This window comes from Micromys minutus, assembly GCF_963924665.1.
Source record: "Micromys minutus genome assembly, chromosome: 1".
Classification (NCBI taxonomy): domain Eukaryota; kingdom Metazoa; phylum Chordata; class Mammalia; order Rodentia; family Muridae; genus Micromys; species Micromys minutus.
In genome coordinates, this window is record NC_137969.1 from 114753753 (window position 1) to 114770815 (window position 17063).

Genomic DNA, 17063 nt, shown 5'->3' on the forward strand with positions numbered 1-17063 from the left:
ACTGTGCAGAAGACATAATAGGCTTCCCGTGGACTTGGGACCATGTAAGGCCTCAGTTCAGTAAGGAAAGTGGTCCAGGTCATCCAGGAAATTCCTACAGGTCCAGAGTCTTCTGGTCTTGTAACTGGTTCTATTCCATGACTTATGACAAACATATATGGCTATTTAACCTACAGGTATACATGGACTTTGACCTTCATACTTTATGACTCTACTAAAGTAAGAAACTCTGCAGTGACAGAGTTAGAGTGACTGTGTTTCTTAGGTTAAAAAACACAGTGTTTTTTTTTTTTTGCATCAGTAAATCCAAGACTTGGACTCTTCAGTACTTAACCCAAACAAACAAGTAGCTAGTTAATAGTCTAAGATTCAAGTGTTAGAGAATTCCATATGCACGTTAGCTTGGGGGGAGGAGATGCAGAAGACCCACAACACGATTGCCCACAGAGGCAACCCTACCCCACAAGAAAGATGATGAGCCAATGGACACCTGCACTCAGGTGCTACTGTCTGTGCTTCTTGTCTCATCACGATGAGACTAATCCTCACAGAGAAGGCCCACTCATAAAAAAGAAATACCCATAAAATTAAGCACAGACCCTAAAATACCCTTTTATGTTGATGTCTCTAACATTTTGTTGCTGTATTTACTAAAGTTGCAGTCGAAGAGATGGACCAAGCCATCTCTTCGCACATGGAACTTACTACTCATGCAACCCTTGATCCAAGAAAGAGATTTACAGACCCATGGAGAAAAATAAATCAAAGGTACAGTCGTGAATAATGTCTAAGGAGAACAGTTTTGTGATGAAATGTCCCCATTTGCAGGGTGGTGGTTTACGCCCCTTCTTCCTCAACACCCACTCTGGTTCCTCAACTACAATCCAATTTCTCATTGACAGAATTTATAAACCTCCATTTGCCAAGGTCAGTTGCTAACCTTAGCTTCTTACTCAATGAATTCTTAGGTGTTATTGAGATTAAAATACATCACCTATTAGAATATCCGCTCCTTGGCACTGGATGCCCAGGGAAGGCTGGAATGAGTATAACACTTGGTTGCTTGGGATTTGTAACAGCCCACGTTCTGCAAGGCGGATGGAAGATGGGGTGCTGCCCACACTGGATTTATTTTGGAGACTGAGAACTTAGGGACACATTAAATAGAGCATACGTTTAAAAATAAGCACCACCTGGAATTTCCAGTATGTCACCTCACAAAGAGTGTGACGATGTATATTTGTTGTAGTTACTGCAAAATTGCCTGTTGCATTACCAAAACCTCCTCATCTTTGGATTGGTTCTTCTACACTGAAGCACGCCATGAAGAGGTGGTACTTAATAAAGGGGCTCATATTCAGAATTTTAAAGTTAACAAATAATAAACTCCAACCCACATTACAAAAATAAAATAAAATAAAATAAACAAAAAACCTTTGGGTTCTTTTTATGAGCCTAAGACTGGGCTGATGCATTTAAGATAGAATCAAGCGATTAGACAGATTTGCACCTCTGGATGAAACCACTATTTCCAAAGTTATTTCATTAATTTGAAATGTAAAAATTTGATTCTATGAGTCTGAAATTTTTTATTTTTTTAAGAGTCAGCATTAGTTTCTTTATGGATTAAATTCTATTGTAAGGTAGAACTAAGTTTCCATGTGTTGACATTACTAAGCAGTATAGGGCCTGTTATACTACAACAATAAAGAAGGAAAAATCACATTATTTGCTAAGGTACTGGAGACATACAGAATTGTTTTCTCTACCTACAACATCCATTTTATATCTGGCAAAAACTTGAGGTAGGATTGGTTCAATCTCCCTGCATCAAAGGTTAATCTTAGTTCTAGCTAAAGTCTCTTGTACATAAGGAAGGAGGGCTGCCATTTAGCAGGCCTTTGAGCAACAATGTGGAGAACGGGATGGAGAAATAATTATGTATTCATCCATCTGGCCCAAAAGGGACTTTCCTAAACACCACCATCCTTTCTCAGCCACTGTGGCTACTTCTGGCTTCACCCTCACTAACTCTGCCAAGACATCTCTCCTCTGCGCCACCATGGTTGGATGAATGGATGAATCTTGATCTGGATCTTTCTCTCCTCTCTCTCATCTCCCCATCTTTCAGTCCCTCTGTCTGTCCATCTCCCTATCTTCCCCTCTCTGTCCTTCCCCCTTCCCCTCTAGAAACACAGATGGAGTTCTCTGCTTTTTAAGACCTCTCTGCAGAACAGTATATTGACTCCACTGGCCTTTACTCTTGGCATTCCAAATCTGCCATCTCACCTCCTTCCCAGAGTCCTCCTCATTACCTACCTGCTTCTTAGCCTATCCCAGAAACTACCTGGTTTTAATCTCAGGTACTTTTCTGGGCAATTAGTTCATGTTTATTAGGTTGTGTATCAAGGTAGACTGTAGTCTCTCAAGTCTAGTCTTGGCCTTTCTTGAAAATTCTAGTTGTCTATCTGAGGGGTTGAAAAGGTTCCTCTAACTCAGCATGTGTCAAACTGTCTCTCCAACAAATCTAGTATTTCTCCTTATTCTCTAAGTTACTAAGAGTCACCTACCCACCAAAGTTCTTTAGATCTGTGCCTGGGAGTCACCTTCGACAGTGCACACTCTCGACCATCATTCTCCAGTTCTGGTTCAGTGCAAAGTAACTGGAATTGAATTCCCCTCCTACACCTTTACTGTGCCTTCATCCCTTTGCTATATTATTATAGAAAGGCTTCCCACATCCAGGTTTTATTTCACCCACTTGCCTCACACCAAGTGTGCATTGTGGGGTACCTTAAGATCATGTAGGCTGACCACATTATTCCTGATTAGATCAAGAGGGTTGCATCTAACTGGCTTCCAAGTAGCCTTGTGTCTGGCCTCTTTGGCCACATCCCTTTGTGGTAAAGATCCCTTTGTGGTAAAGATCTGAGTGACAGCTGATTTGTATTCTGTGACTCCCTTTCTCCATCTACAGCCTCTAGCTCTGCCAATCACATCTTCTAGCTCAGTGGTTCTCAAGCTGTGGGCTGCAACCATTGGAAAACACATCTTTCCAGTGGTCTTAGAAACTGAGAAAAATTAGCTGCAAAATTAGTTTATTGTTGGAAGGTTCTAAGTTCGTTGGAAAAATGTGTTTTCCCATAGTCATGATGCACAGGTTAAGAACGGCTGCTCTAGACTATCTACTGAAATTGACTCTTCTTAAAATTAAGATTTGCCTTTGAATCTGATAATCTAAGCCAGCACCTCAGATGGAGCTGGGGTCCCTCCTTGGGGACCTCTGCACCTACTTTATATGATTCTTTTGGAATCATAGGCTAGGTGTAAAATACAACCTCCCCTCTCTCTTCTCCTCATGCAAAGTTATAGACACAGAGACAAAGTTTCAACCTCACTGGGTCCCCAATTCTAACACACAGTAGGCACTTTATCTACAGGGACTGACAAAGAAGAGGTGGTTCCATGCTCCTTTTTATCCTTTAACATAGTAACTATCACTAGTTTGTTTACCCAAAAACAAACAAAAACAAAAACAAAAAACCCACAAGCAAATGTGTTTTCTAAAAGGACCTTATAACTTCCTAGACACTAAGGTGATCCTGAGGTAGAGAAAACTTCCTCTGTGCAGCAGGGAAGGTTTTATCTAAGTTAAGAAATAATGCAGCTGGTTCTTTTTGCACCATGAAAGTGTTCCTCAGAGAGTAGCTTTTTTTTTTTTAAACAGCAGTGTCCAAACTCTTGTCCCACCCTAGACTTTGGGTAAGTGTAATGTCCGCTGCCGAGTTACATCTCATTTCCTTATCTTCTCTGGACAGTGTCAGTATGATTAGGGGCGGTTGTGACTGTAGCATATTTACTGCAAATTATCAATGGCACATTCATTTTCCAGGCCCCTGATAGTTTCCTCTTTGTCTCTGATTAACATGAGTATGGGCCCAGAAGATGAACCTCATCTTCAGACAGAGCGTATGCTCCAAAGTGACAGCATGCAGTATATTTTCAGATCCTGTCCGGGAACCCTGTGAGGGATCGGCAGCCCACAACACTCGGGGATAGATATAGCTGCTTGTATAACTCAGACAAAATTGTGGGGAGTAAGGCCCCCAGAGAGTGACAGGGATTGTTGGTCCATAGAGCATCTGCTCAAGAAGGAAACGACTGTTGTACGTGATCTTGACATGTTGGCTGGACTAGGTTCCTGAATGTCCAGGAGTGCTATGGTTCTGAGGTGGTTTCTCCTTGAAGGTTAGTGTGTTGGCAAAGGGTCTTCATCATGATAATATAGAAAGGTGATAGGACCAGGAAGGGGCAGTGCCTGGCAGGAAGGGGCAGAGCCTGGCAGGAAGGGGCAGGGCCTGGCAGGAAGGGGCAGGGCCTGGCAGGAAGGGGCAGGGCCTGGCAGGAAGGGGCAGGGTCTGGCAGGAAGTGGTTGAATTGATGGTCTTCAGGAAGAATAGGCATTGATTGTGGGATCTATTAGTCCTATTGAGAGGAAGTTATAATACGATGAGGCTGCCTTTTTATTTGTGTGTGTGTGTGTGTGTGTGTGTGTTCTCTTCACCAGGTGATCACTTCCCTACAAGTTCCTACAATGGTTATGCTACCCAGCCTGGGAGACCCTCACTACAGACCAAGTCAAGGAGTCACCCAACCCTCGACTCTGACTCTAAAACTTGAGCTGATTAAACTTCTGTTGTTTAGAAAAGGCCTGGCATCAGTCATTTAGTCACAGTATCATACACCGAACTCTACACAGCACACATCGAACTGGGGAGAGAGAAGAGGATGTGAAAGCTTTGTTCAGTGATAGTCAAGGATGGACTTATCCTTGCCACTTACTTTCTGAAGCCAGACAAACTCAGTAACTGAGATCCAACCCTATGATGAAAAGCTAATCAGTAAGATTTCTAACCTAGAGTGGGAAAGAGGCTGGAGAGAGGCATTTGGAAAAGAAAAAGCCAAGCTTATTTTGGTGCCCTGGGGAAGAGTCTGCAGACAGCCATATTTGAACCTGAAAGTGGGATGAAATGGGTGGATTTGTGAGGTACTCAAGACTGGAGGAGGAACTGGGTGGACACGCTCAGTTTTCAGTGGCAACTGGTGGGAAACAGCCCAGTACAATGCAGGTGACCTAACACATTGTGAGTGACAGAAGCTGGTGGTTTGTGTCGCATTCAATTCTGTTAATACAACTAGTGCCTCAAGAACCACAATGGCCAACCAGCCTGCAGGTACACCCACAACTCCCTAGATAAAGTCTCACAAAGTGGAATAGAAAGACAGTGACATGGGTCTCAGACACACAATGCTATCTAGTCCCACAGCCCTGCTCCTTGGCGGGTAGAAAGTGTGAAAAGCAGCCATGCTCCTTAAACATGTGAGTTGGGGGCTCAAAGACCCCCAAGAGCCTTCTTCATCTTTAAAAGATAGGGTGGTCATTTGTAAAAGGCTACTTGGGGAGAGTCATCTCCCACAAGATAGACAATGGAGACTGACCTCATGTATGTTGGTCAGAACATTTTGGAACTGACTGCTTAGGAACAAGTGGCCCATTCCCAGGAGACTCAAGCATCCATCTGCCATCCTGTCTACCTGCTTATCTCTCAGCAGTATCCACAGATCCACATGAATCACAGTCTGGGGGGAGGGGGGCTCATTCTTCCATCCATTGTCTTCCCATTTGTACCTAATCTTTTATATAACACAGTTTTTTTTTTTAATTTTAAATCTTTCACAACACTTTAAGAAGCTTTCTCTTCACATGCCTGATGAGAGTCATCTTCCAGCAGGGGTTCACGATGGGGTGGTGTTTACAATATAGTGGAGGAGTAGACATGAGTGTGGGTGGTTCTTAAAGGTTGACTTAAGTTCCCAGAAGTTCAGTGTCAAGATGAACCCTTTTTCTATGTTTGGGCTCAAACAATGACACCCCTTAGAAGCAAAGCCTGAACCTCTGTCCTCATGTCTTGCACCCCAAATTCTCTCCCCAGGGTGGGTAGGAACAACCCTCTTCCACAAAGCTAGCTGTGATGCCTAAACAGCTGTTACTGGGAATTTCCCATTGTCTTTCTGTGTAACAAATGTTGTGGAGATATTCTCTATCAACCTTATTAGGTTACAGGACAGACAGGGAAATGTAGAACAGAATGTGCAAGTCTCAGCTCTAGAAAGCTTCCAGTTGCTCAAGCCTTCAGACCTAACATGCAATGATGCGAATGGTAACATGTACCACACACTCAAAATCTGCTAAGAGGGTAGACTGTAAGTCAACCCATCTCACCCAAAAATATGAAGAAGCTCAAGTGAAGGGGGCGTTACTTGACTACAGTAAATACTTCAGGTGACATTTCATTCTAAATCCATCAAATCAAGCTGGATGCTTTAAGCGTGTACAGTTAGTCATCAGGCATATACCACAAGTCCATGGGGGAGAGCTGAGAGAGGTAAATACAGTCATCTAAGAACACACTCCGAAGGAAGAGCTCCTGAGGACAAGGAGCATGTCTTCTGAAGACAGAGATGAGGACAAGCCATGGCGAGGATTGGCAGGGGACAAATACCACAAGGTCTAACCACACACACGTTAGAATTTATAACAGAATTGCATATAGAATGTTGCTGGTTGGGATACATTAATAAGTTTGGAATATATGTTAATATGGTTGGGGTATATGTCAATAAGTTAGTATCCATGTTAATAAAATGTATTTAAATTAGAAAACAAAATAACCATTCCTGACCCCCCCCCCCCCAGTTTGCAATGAATACTTTCCCAAGTAGGAAGGAGAAAACTTTCCAACTTTAGTGTGTTGCTGAATGTATACACAAACATACACACACAGTGCCAGGACTCCTGAGATAACAGGTGCAACTTTGAAACTATCCAAGTTGTTGTTGTTGTTGTTTTGTTTTTTTTTTTGAATCTGTAGTTAGTGGCTTAAAGATGTAAAAAGGGTTTATAGTTGTTTGGTGGACACAGTGGGAGTAGCTAATTGCTTTCTCAGTTTTGTATGAGTATACAACCATACACACGTGTTCCATCCTTGACATGGCCGTTATTTACTATCTATCTAAAGCCCATCTGAGGAAGCTGATCTATGATCCCGATACAGCATGCATCTCACATGGCACTCAAAGACCTTCATGACCTTCATGGTAGCACTGGTCTGTTGATTCTTTAAAAGGAAGGGTCTAGTAGGAAGTCTTCCAGTCAGTGGAATGTGCCCTCTAAGAGAATCAAGGGACTCCATTCCTATCCCCATCTTCACTTACATGTCTGAGCTAGGAAGTGAATGGTCCCCACCCCAACGGATGGTGACACCATGTAACAGGGCTGACTAACCATGACTAAAACATCCAAAAGTTTGAGCCAGTGCACACACCTTTATTTTTTGTTTTGTCTTGAGTGTTCATTATGGTGAGTAGATAGAGCTAGTTCTTTTAATCTGAGGTGCCCAGGGCGACTGGTTTTTGGTTGAACTATGACCTTAGTTTGAGGTACATTGCTAGCTGCTACCTAGCCATCACATGAGAATACCTGAGGGGTGAAACTTAACTGATTAAGCCTCTGTAGAGAGACTTCAAAGCCTTCATTTTACTCTAGTGGTTCAAGAAATAAATCCCAGAGTTATGCAAAGACTGCCCACACTAGGAGGCTGGACCATTCTGCACATAAACACCAGTCACCCGTTCATGGGATCTGTAACAGGACACATGTATGTGGTCTAAAGCTATATATTTAAAACTATGTCAAGCTGGGTGCCTTTTCATCAAAAAGCAAAACAAAACAAAAAAACAAAAACAAAACAAAGGCTTGATTTTAACTTCTTTTTTTTTTTTTTTTTTTTTTTTTTGAGATGAGTCGTGTATTGTATTGGCTCAGCTAACCTGGAACTCAGGATCTTCCTGCCTCAGCCTCTCTAGTACTGAGATAGGCACAGGTGTACACCACCATACAGGGAACCCCCACTTTTTAATCTAAAAGCAGGAAGCAGCGGTACACACCTGTATTCCTAATACTGGAAGGCTAGGGCAGGAGGAGTGGAATTAAGGCTTTCGGGGCTTACATGGTGGCTTCTCTCTCAAAACCAAAAAGAAACACCAACAAAATCTACCAGCCAGAAACCCAGAAGGTGTCTCTGTCTTACCAGACATAAATGAGAATTCACCTATCGGCAAAAGAAGGGGGGGGGTAACTTTGGAAGGAAAATATCAAGGGCAAGTCACTGTGGGCTTCTGAGGGGTTTTGTTTTGTTTTTAAATCTTACTGCTGTGATGAAAGTAATAAGCATTCCATAGGAATTAAGAAATACAAATTCCAGAATACTTATACCAGTGTCCAGGACTTAGCAAATAGAGGACTCATTCCAGTCTAACACATACACACATCAGCCCCACAGTGTGACCTAGACCTCTGGAGACAGAGTAGCTAAGGCTGAGAAGGGGCCAAGGGGCCCATGACTCAGAACACTGGGCACCTGGGTTTGTTAGCCAGAAGACTACAAGCAGATGGAGCCTTGCTAAGAGAGAGGCACAGAATGGATTCCTTGCAGAGCTTTTTCACAGTCTGCAACAATTCATCTGTCAAAAAAAAAGTGCATGAATGGGAAAAAAATCCAGCACCCTAGCCAAGGACTGTGTTGCAACTGTCTAAGATTTTTGAGAAACGGCCAAACCCGCCTTTATAGATTGTTCTCAGTCTCGTGGCATTGCAGTGCTCATCCCTAAATACTTAATAGCTGCTTGAGAGGTGTAACCCCGGCTCAGCAGCTGACTCACTGGGGTGCTTCCCCGCGCTCATGTTTGCAGCACAGATGGTGAGCTTGTACCACTGGCAGAGGGACACGCAGACACATTCCTCCCTTTCTAAGACTTGACAGACAGTTATCCAAGGTCTCCACCTCCTTCAGCTCTCCCTCCCTGGTTGGACTTTTTCTTCCCCTACCTCCCACCACCCCTGACCCTTTAGCAGAAGGTTATTGGCGGAAACAAGTAGAGACAGCATTTAAACTAGCTATTTAGCTCCATGGGGCAGTTCTGGGGAAAATGATCCTAGCTAAGGATGAAAAACCCATTAATAAGCTTTAAGGATTATCTGTGGGTCTTAATTCTGCTCCTGTCCATACCTCTTAAAGGTCAGGGGCAGCTAGCTGCTGGCAAAGGCTGAAGGGGGAGGGAATGCCAAAGCAGGGTACCTTTAAGAAAATACTTCCTTTAAACCTAGGACCAAAACCCTTCAAAGGGGATTTTCCTACCTGATGCTCTGAGTGAGATGGCCATCAATCAGGAGTGTAGCGCCCACCCACGCCCCTCCCCCACCCCCGTGATCTCCACTTTCTACACTGTCTCATGAAATAGCAGAAAGGAGCTGCTCATCACTGGGGGCTGCTCTGTTCTAGGGTGGTTGACTCTACAGTTTTGATCTGTACGCGTTGAATCTCTAGCTGTCCAAACAGAAACCTGCTAAATGGAATGGCCATAGCAACAGGTGCTGGTGGCTGGTGTGAGTGTACCACGACAGGGAACCTGAAGGCTTCTGCAAAGCACTTTGCCAAGGATGCTAGCTAAACGGTTTACAGTAGGATTTTATTGAAAAAGGAAAAAAAAAGGTGGGGGGGAGAAATAAAAGTAAAACAGACCAAAGAAGGGAAAAACAGCTGTTTGGAAATAAACTATAAAATATCTGTAGCACACAACAAGAATTCTCTGAGTATGACCATGAAGCATTATATCGACTTCACACTTCAGAGACGAGACCCCAGCCCACACAAGATACCTCAGGCCATACACTGTCCCACGTGTTCCTAAGAGTGAACAAGAGAGGTAAGTCTAGGGGTGCTCCCCGGGGGACAGTGCAGAGATTTCCTGAATGCCACTGAGCAGTGTCCCCACTACAGCTGGCCACAGAAAGGAAGACTGAGAAGAAGCTAGCGATCGTTTCTCATTGTACGTGGAGTCTGGAGAGCCGAGTCTCTCTGCTGGAACCCTTGACGTCTCCCTTGAGCATTTTTTTGACACTCTTTGGGGCACACAGTTAATCAAAGAGCAAACACGCATTCTGTAAGTTTCTTTAGCTCCTCGTGCATTGTTACCATGGAAATAAGAATTGTTTGTTTGTTTGTTTGTTTTTTAATTCAAGGTTTGAGGGGCTAAGTAGTTCAATGGCATTTCCCATTTTGTAACTAAGTTACAAAAACTTGTAGCATGACTGTATTTATTCCCCAAAGGAGGTTCCAAGTTGCTAAAAGGGTCCTCAGAAGAACATATTTCTTCACGTTTTCTTGATCTCTGTGTGTGGAGATTTGCTTAACAGCTGTTTTATGTACAAGTGTTTTTTTTTTCCCCAGTCAGATCCTCCCCCTCCATAAAGAGACAGTTTTGGTTTTTTTTTTTTTTTTTTTTTTTTTGGAAAGACAAAAGGCATAACTGAAAGCAGCAGACATGGTAGGAAGTTAAGGAAAATCATCCTGCCCCGTGGTCTTAATCACTTAAGAGGGGACTGGAGTTGAAAGGCAAAAGAAAACTTTACGTGTGAAGTCAGCACGGCCTCCTCCTCAATCCAGCCCAGCAGAAAAAGGCAGGCATTGCATGGTAAGACAACCCACGTTACCAAGTGCCTGGCAATTCAAATCCCACACACCCCAAATCTCTTTTCTCACTCACCATGACAGCTAGTAGCAAAAAATGCCAGTTATGGTACAGAGACGAGAAGCCAGGAAATGAGCCGTCACAATCCGAGAGTGAATGAACTTCATTCATTCAGCAGCGTGCGTGCATTTACGCCAACACTTCTGAAGTGGGTGCTGCACCCTCTTTTCTTCCAACGACATCCATGGGGAAACCACAAGTGGCTGTCACTATGTCACAGCTGCTGAGAGAGCATCACTCAGGGGGGAAGAACACTAGCTGGCACGGTACTGCACCCACCATAAACCTCAAGTGACTTCTCAAGCTACCTAGACAGGTGTTTGGCATGGGGGCGGGGACCAGTTTTCTCCAGCACTGACCTACATTTCTCATCACCATGGCAACTTTTCTTGGTTTGTAAGCACAGTTGCGCATTCCTAGTCTGAAACGATGCAAAATCCAAAGCTGCGAATGTGGACGTGATATAACAAGTAGAAAATTCCATGCTGTGAAATGTTGTCCCATGCGCCGAACTATTTAAAATACAGCATATATCACTAGCAGGCTATGTAGATTAGGTATATACAAAACATAATTGAATTTTGTGTTTAGACTTCAGTCTCATCCCCAAGATTGCTCATTATGTCTGTGTAAATACTCCAGAATTGGAAAAAATCCAAAAGTCGAAGTACATCTGGTCCCAAGCATTTGGATAAGGGCTCTTCCATATGCATCATACGGACTAAGTATTGAGGGTCCTAGGAGCTCCCCCATCCTGGAGTAAAGAATGCACTTCAGTTTGTGATCTCCACAGAACAGCCTGGAGTCCCAGGAAAGAGAAAGTAATCATGTGACTACCACTCCACCCCAAAACAGGAAGTGGTCAAGCTGTTCTGGGACAACCACTCCCCGCTTTCCCTGCTGCACCTAAAACTCTGGGTTAGCATCCAAAGGAAGAGTGGAATGACTTCCAATGAGGACCAAGAGCAGCTTACTGCATCTCTTCAATGTCACATCTCCCACACTAACACCAAGCACAGCCATTGAAAGTCCAAAGGATTTTACAAGACAAACTGAACGTCATCAGATACATTTTTTTTAAATAAAAGATGTTCTGGGAGGAAAATACTTAAGTTTAAGTGCAAATATGAAAACTTTACCCGAGGGGGGGGGGAACCTTATTTTCCAACAGCACAGGCAATACCAAGAGGAACAGGGCACCTTCAGATGACATGAACAGAGACATATACGTGGATCCACTGAGCTCTAGAGACAGCATGTCTATTGACAGAAACCAACACTAGAGAAATACAGAAAAAGGATTTAGGTTTTAAGCAGAGGAGATCCGAGAACACGTACCCGGCACTTTATTTTTCAAAATGTCAACAACCACAAAGGGCCTGGGGAAGAAAGGCCTGTTGTGAAGACTGATGTGAGACATGGGGTAAGCAATCTATAACTAGATAAGTTGTACTTTATGCCCATTGTAACATACAAGACAATTTAACCGAGCTGTTGAAGAATCGCATCCACTTTACAATAAAAATACTGAATTTATCTGTATTAGAATGTTGAAAGACACTGTTTTCCATGTAAAGAAGAAAACTGGCAAAGAGGCATTTAATACAATGTGAAGGCTTCTCACACTGGAAAGATAGGACCTTGGGAAGGACCCAGGAGAACCCTCCATTGCCACAGAAAACTTAGAATCCCACTGGCAGTACACACTGCCCCATCACAGGGCGAGTTCTCCTTTCTCTCTGTCGTCTTGTTTCTCCTGCAGAGTCAGCCATAATGGCTGTTTCCCTCCCAGGGACCATTTCAACATGCTTAAGTCCCTCTAGCAGAACTCTACCCTCTGCATGCTTACCCCCACCCCCAGCCAGGGTTCATGCCAGCTGCCTTCTTTCTGCACCTTCATATCCTCAATTTCTCCTAAATCCAACCCTACCTATCTTAGGGTCACTGGTGCTGTGATGAAACACCATGACCAACACAAATGAGAAGAAAAAGCTTTATCTGGTCCGTGCTTCCACCATTACTGTTGTCAGGACAGGAACTCAAATGGCAGAAACCTGAAGGCAGGAGCTGGTGCAGAGGCCATGGAGGAGAGCCGCATATTGGCTTTTTTCACATGATTTGTTCATTCTACTTTCTTATAGAACCCAAGAACCAACCCAGGGTTGTTTCTGCTCATAATGAGCTGGGTTCCCCCTCATAAATCAGTAAATTTAAAAATCAGCCTTGCCCTCAGCCCAAATGGAAGCATTTTCTCAATTAAGGCCCCCTCTTCTCTGATGACTAACTGTGTCAAGTTGACATAAAACTAGATAGAACAATATACCATTCTAATTTTCCCAGCTCTCTCCACCAGTAGCTCCCCCAAACCATCCAATCATCTTCCAGATGCCAAATTTAATAATCAATTCAAGTTCTGATACTTCTGAGGTTCTCATACAGGTGGTACATCCTTGATTCAAACATTTCTGATGCTCTGTAATCAAGAAGTTAAGTCATGACAAGGAAAAAAAAGATGTCTGATCTCATGTGATAAGTCACAGTCAAAATATAGATATGTATATATGCAGGCTTCATTTCATTAACATTTTTTAATACTGTATAACCCAGGGCTGAGAGATGGCTCAATCAGTGAGGAGCTACCTTAAAAACACGAGGGCCCAAGGTCAGGTTTCCAGTACCAACACAAGAGTCAGAATCCAAGGTGTCCCTGTAACCCCAGTACTGCAGAACAGGTGCACGCAGAGGAGTCACTGGAGTTCAGTGGCCGACCAGCACAGTTGAATCAATGCCACCTGATCCCCGAGAGACACTGATTCAAAAAATGCAATGTAGAGGGATTGAAGAGGATAGCTAATATGGATCTCTGGTCTACACACACACACACACACACACACACACACACACATCACACACACACACAATTTTATGACATGATCTTTGGCCAATGGATAAAAACAGATTAATTTCATGTTTAGATTTGGGTCCCACACCCAAAGTACCCCTATATATACAAATGAACTTTCCAATTTTTCATAGAAACCCCAAAGCCAAAACACGTCTGGTCCAAACCATTTCCAGCAAGGTATGTTTAAATTTTCAGCTTTCCTGGTCTCCCACCTCAGTCCCTGCTTGGTCCCTGCTTGGTCCCCAGTCTTCCCCTTACTCTAACCACTAATCCTAGCATTACACCTGTGCCCACTGCTTCATCAACTCTGCACACACTGATAGTGCCGAGCTCACTTTCTGTCTGCTCTTTAAACCTCAGAACTCTTATCAACCAAAGCTAGAGTGACAGACAGCTCCACCTCTGTATCTCAGGAGGCGGCAACTTGCCTTCAACTCAACATGAGCATCAGTAACTTGATCTTTCCCACTGGCCTGGTGCACAGGCTTCCAGAGTCCCCAGTCTTTGGGAAGAACACACTCTCTCCAGAAAGGACTCCACACTTTCTCTGGGGGGTAGGGAATCTATCTTATCTACCACCATGCCCTTCCCACTTCCCTCTTAAATTTCTCAGATCCACCCACTCTTCTTCCTGCTGTTTACATCCCTGCCACTGGCCCATCCAGTTACTAAAACAGCTCAGCAGCCCCCCCCCCCACTTTACCTACCCATATGGTGCCTGTTTCCCATACTTCTAGTCTTTTTCCATTGCTCTCCACCAACATGAGCTTTTTAGTATTGTAAGATAAAATCTAGACATGTAACCTGGGCAGGCCTTGAACTTTCTACCTTGGCCTTCCAGATGCTGGGATTGCACATAAGTGACTTTAAAAGGCTTCATGCAAATGAATGTTTGGTCAAGTTGCCTCCTGCCACTCCATCCACAGTCACTCAGATTCCAATGCCCTCCCATTACATTTGTTTGTTTATCTAGGCTAGAAATGGAGCCCAGTGCCTTCAGAATGCTGGACCAAGCACTCTACCACTGAGCTACAATCCCATTACCCTTTACCACGTACAATCAAATATATTCTATAAGGTTTACCATGGGTCACCTCACCTTCCACTTGTCCACAAGTCCAACATCCCCCACTGACAGTTCAGGTACCACATCTCCAGAAAACCTTTCTAGGCCTCTCTGTCTTAGCCCACAGCTCTTGTTCCCTCAGAGCACCCACCACAGTTTGCCTTCCTATTCCGTCCGGTAACTGCGGTCAACTGCCTCATGTTTTGATTTCACTGCATCCCCATTGAGTTAAGAAAGGCCTATTTTGGCTCATGGTTTCACAAATGCACCAAACATGACATTTCTGAGCATCCCGGCTGTCCTCATAATTAGAGATGCCCGTTTGTACTGAGAAAACTGGGTAAAGATGAAAGTAGAGTACAAATAGCCTTTACTACTGAACACCATGCGTTCCCATGAGAAAGGGTGAGAAGAAGTTATGGAAACAGCTCTAATGCTAGTGTCAGGGGCAATAAAAGATGTCAGCATAAAACATTGTCCTGTTTGGGAATGAGCAAGAATCCAAGGAAGTATGCGCAAAAAGTAAAATCATCTTGTTCACAGGAAGCAGACTACTGTGCTAGAACATGTTTGAGCCATGAACAAATGCTGATTCAAGAAGGTCTCCTTTACTTTTAAGAATTAGATGTGCCACCATGACATATGAACAGTGTGAAAGCTCCAAAACCACACCAGCAGATGTGGAACTAAACTGGTCTCAGAAACACAAGACGAGTGGGAGACAACCGTGGTTCCTTAGAATAAACCACAGCAAATTAGCACTACAGCTGGGTGGAAGAAATGCAGAAATAAATGGCTGGCTGTGTGCTATCCAGAGTCTCCTGTATGCAAATATACACTCAACCAAGCACGGCCTGGGACAAGGTGAGCCAGAGCCATGCATTGGTTTCCTTGAGGCAGCTTGTGGTACCAGGGAAGAAAGAATATACATACCAAAGCAAGATCAACAGACACCACAGGACACCGAAAACCCAAAACCCGAGGGGATGCCAGCAAGAGCACTGTTTTTCCAAATCCCTTCTTGACCCCAGATGGCATCCCTTGCCTACCTAGGTTCTGCCTCTTCCCCTACTTCAGTTTCCCTTCTCTCTCAGAAGAGTACGGTTGAAATGAAGCAACAGTGTGTTTGAGAACAAGTCTTACAGGAGAGCATAGTTTGCTCACTACCAGGCTCAACCTGAAGCTTGCTGCTTGGATGTGAAAATCTGAGATTAAATCTACCCAAATGAGGAGCGAAGGTAACAATTTGAGAGAGCGACATGGTCACATGGTCTGTGGGAAACCCAATTTCAAGTAGTATCTTGAAGGTTTCTTGGGCAACCATACCTGGTTGGCTGTCACCTGGAGCTCCAGACACCAAGCAACTATAATGTGATTCCCCAGGTGGTCAGAGAAGGAAGTGGATGTTTCAAGTCTCCCTGAGCAAAGGTATGGGAATATCTTGTCACATGATGGCTCCTCATGGTTACTAAGGCAACAGTGAAATCATTCCTGTCCATCAATGTTCTGCAAGAACCTTTAACTTTCAGTTGAATTCACTTCAGCAGGGGAGGATGCATATCCTTGTACTGTACTCCATTTGGATAGGAATACTAGAAAATGTGATGTAGAAACATCTGCTCATCCATGTTTACTATAGGAATGTTCATAGTATCCAAATTAAAGAAACAACCTAAGTGTCTATCAAGAGGCAAACATAAAACTGTGGTTCATATTCATAATGGCACCATCAAGAAGATAAATATGCCACTTGCAGGAAAATGGATGGAAAGAGATCATATTAAACAAAGACAGACAGACCTAGGAAGGCAAAAATATCTCATGGCTTCTCGTCTATGCAAAAGTATGTCACAGTAGAAGGGAGACACTAGAGGAGAGAGGACAAGTATGACAGAAAAGGGGACAGGAGAGGGCAATGGGAAGGAAAATAGTCGGAGCACATGACGTTCCTGAACACAATGTCACTGGAAATCACGTTGCTTTGCAAAGAAGAAAGCAAAGAGGAAAGGAAGAGAGTGAAAATGGGAAGTGAAGGGAGACAGAAAGAGAGGGAAGGGAGAAGGAGGCTTCTCTGCTCCAGCTTCGGGCTCCAGGGATTGGCCTCTCCCGTGAGCCCTAGCACCACACCCAGCATGCAAACACGGAATGCCTCATCACTCGATGGCTCTTCTGTATCTGCAGAATATAGCCGTGAACAAACAAAGCAATGAACAAAAGCATGGGGCAGCCCCTGAAACATGGCAGCATTCCATATTGTAAGCTTAGTTCTAAGTGGGCCCTCTAGCAATCCTGAATTCTATAGCATTATAGAAGGGGCTCTTTCCGTGGAGCTCGTGTTTGGCTCATGGTGTGGAAAAGGGCAAAATGTGCTTCTAGGATCAGGGGATGCACTCAAGACACCCAGCACATTATTCTTTGGGGACATCACAATGGATTTATGCC

The 17063-nt window shown here is 43.8% G+C and overlaps 1 protein-coding gene across 2 annotated transcripts in view; it reads right to left on the bottom strand.

Moving 5' to 3' along the window:
• Positions 1 to 17063, bottom strand: part of BMP6 (bone morphogenetic protein 6) — a 146956-nt gene that overhangs the window by 78442 nt on the left and 51451 nt on the right. The gene's annotated exons all lie outside the window — the stretch shown is intronic.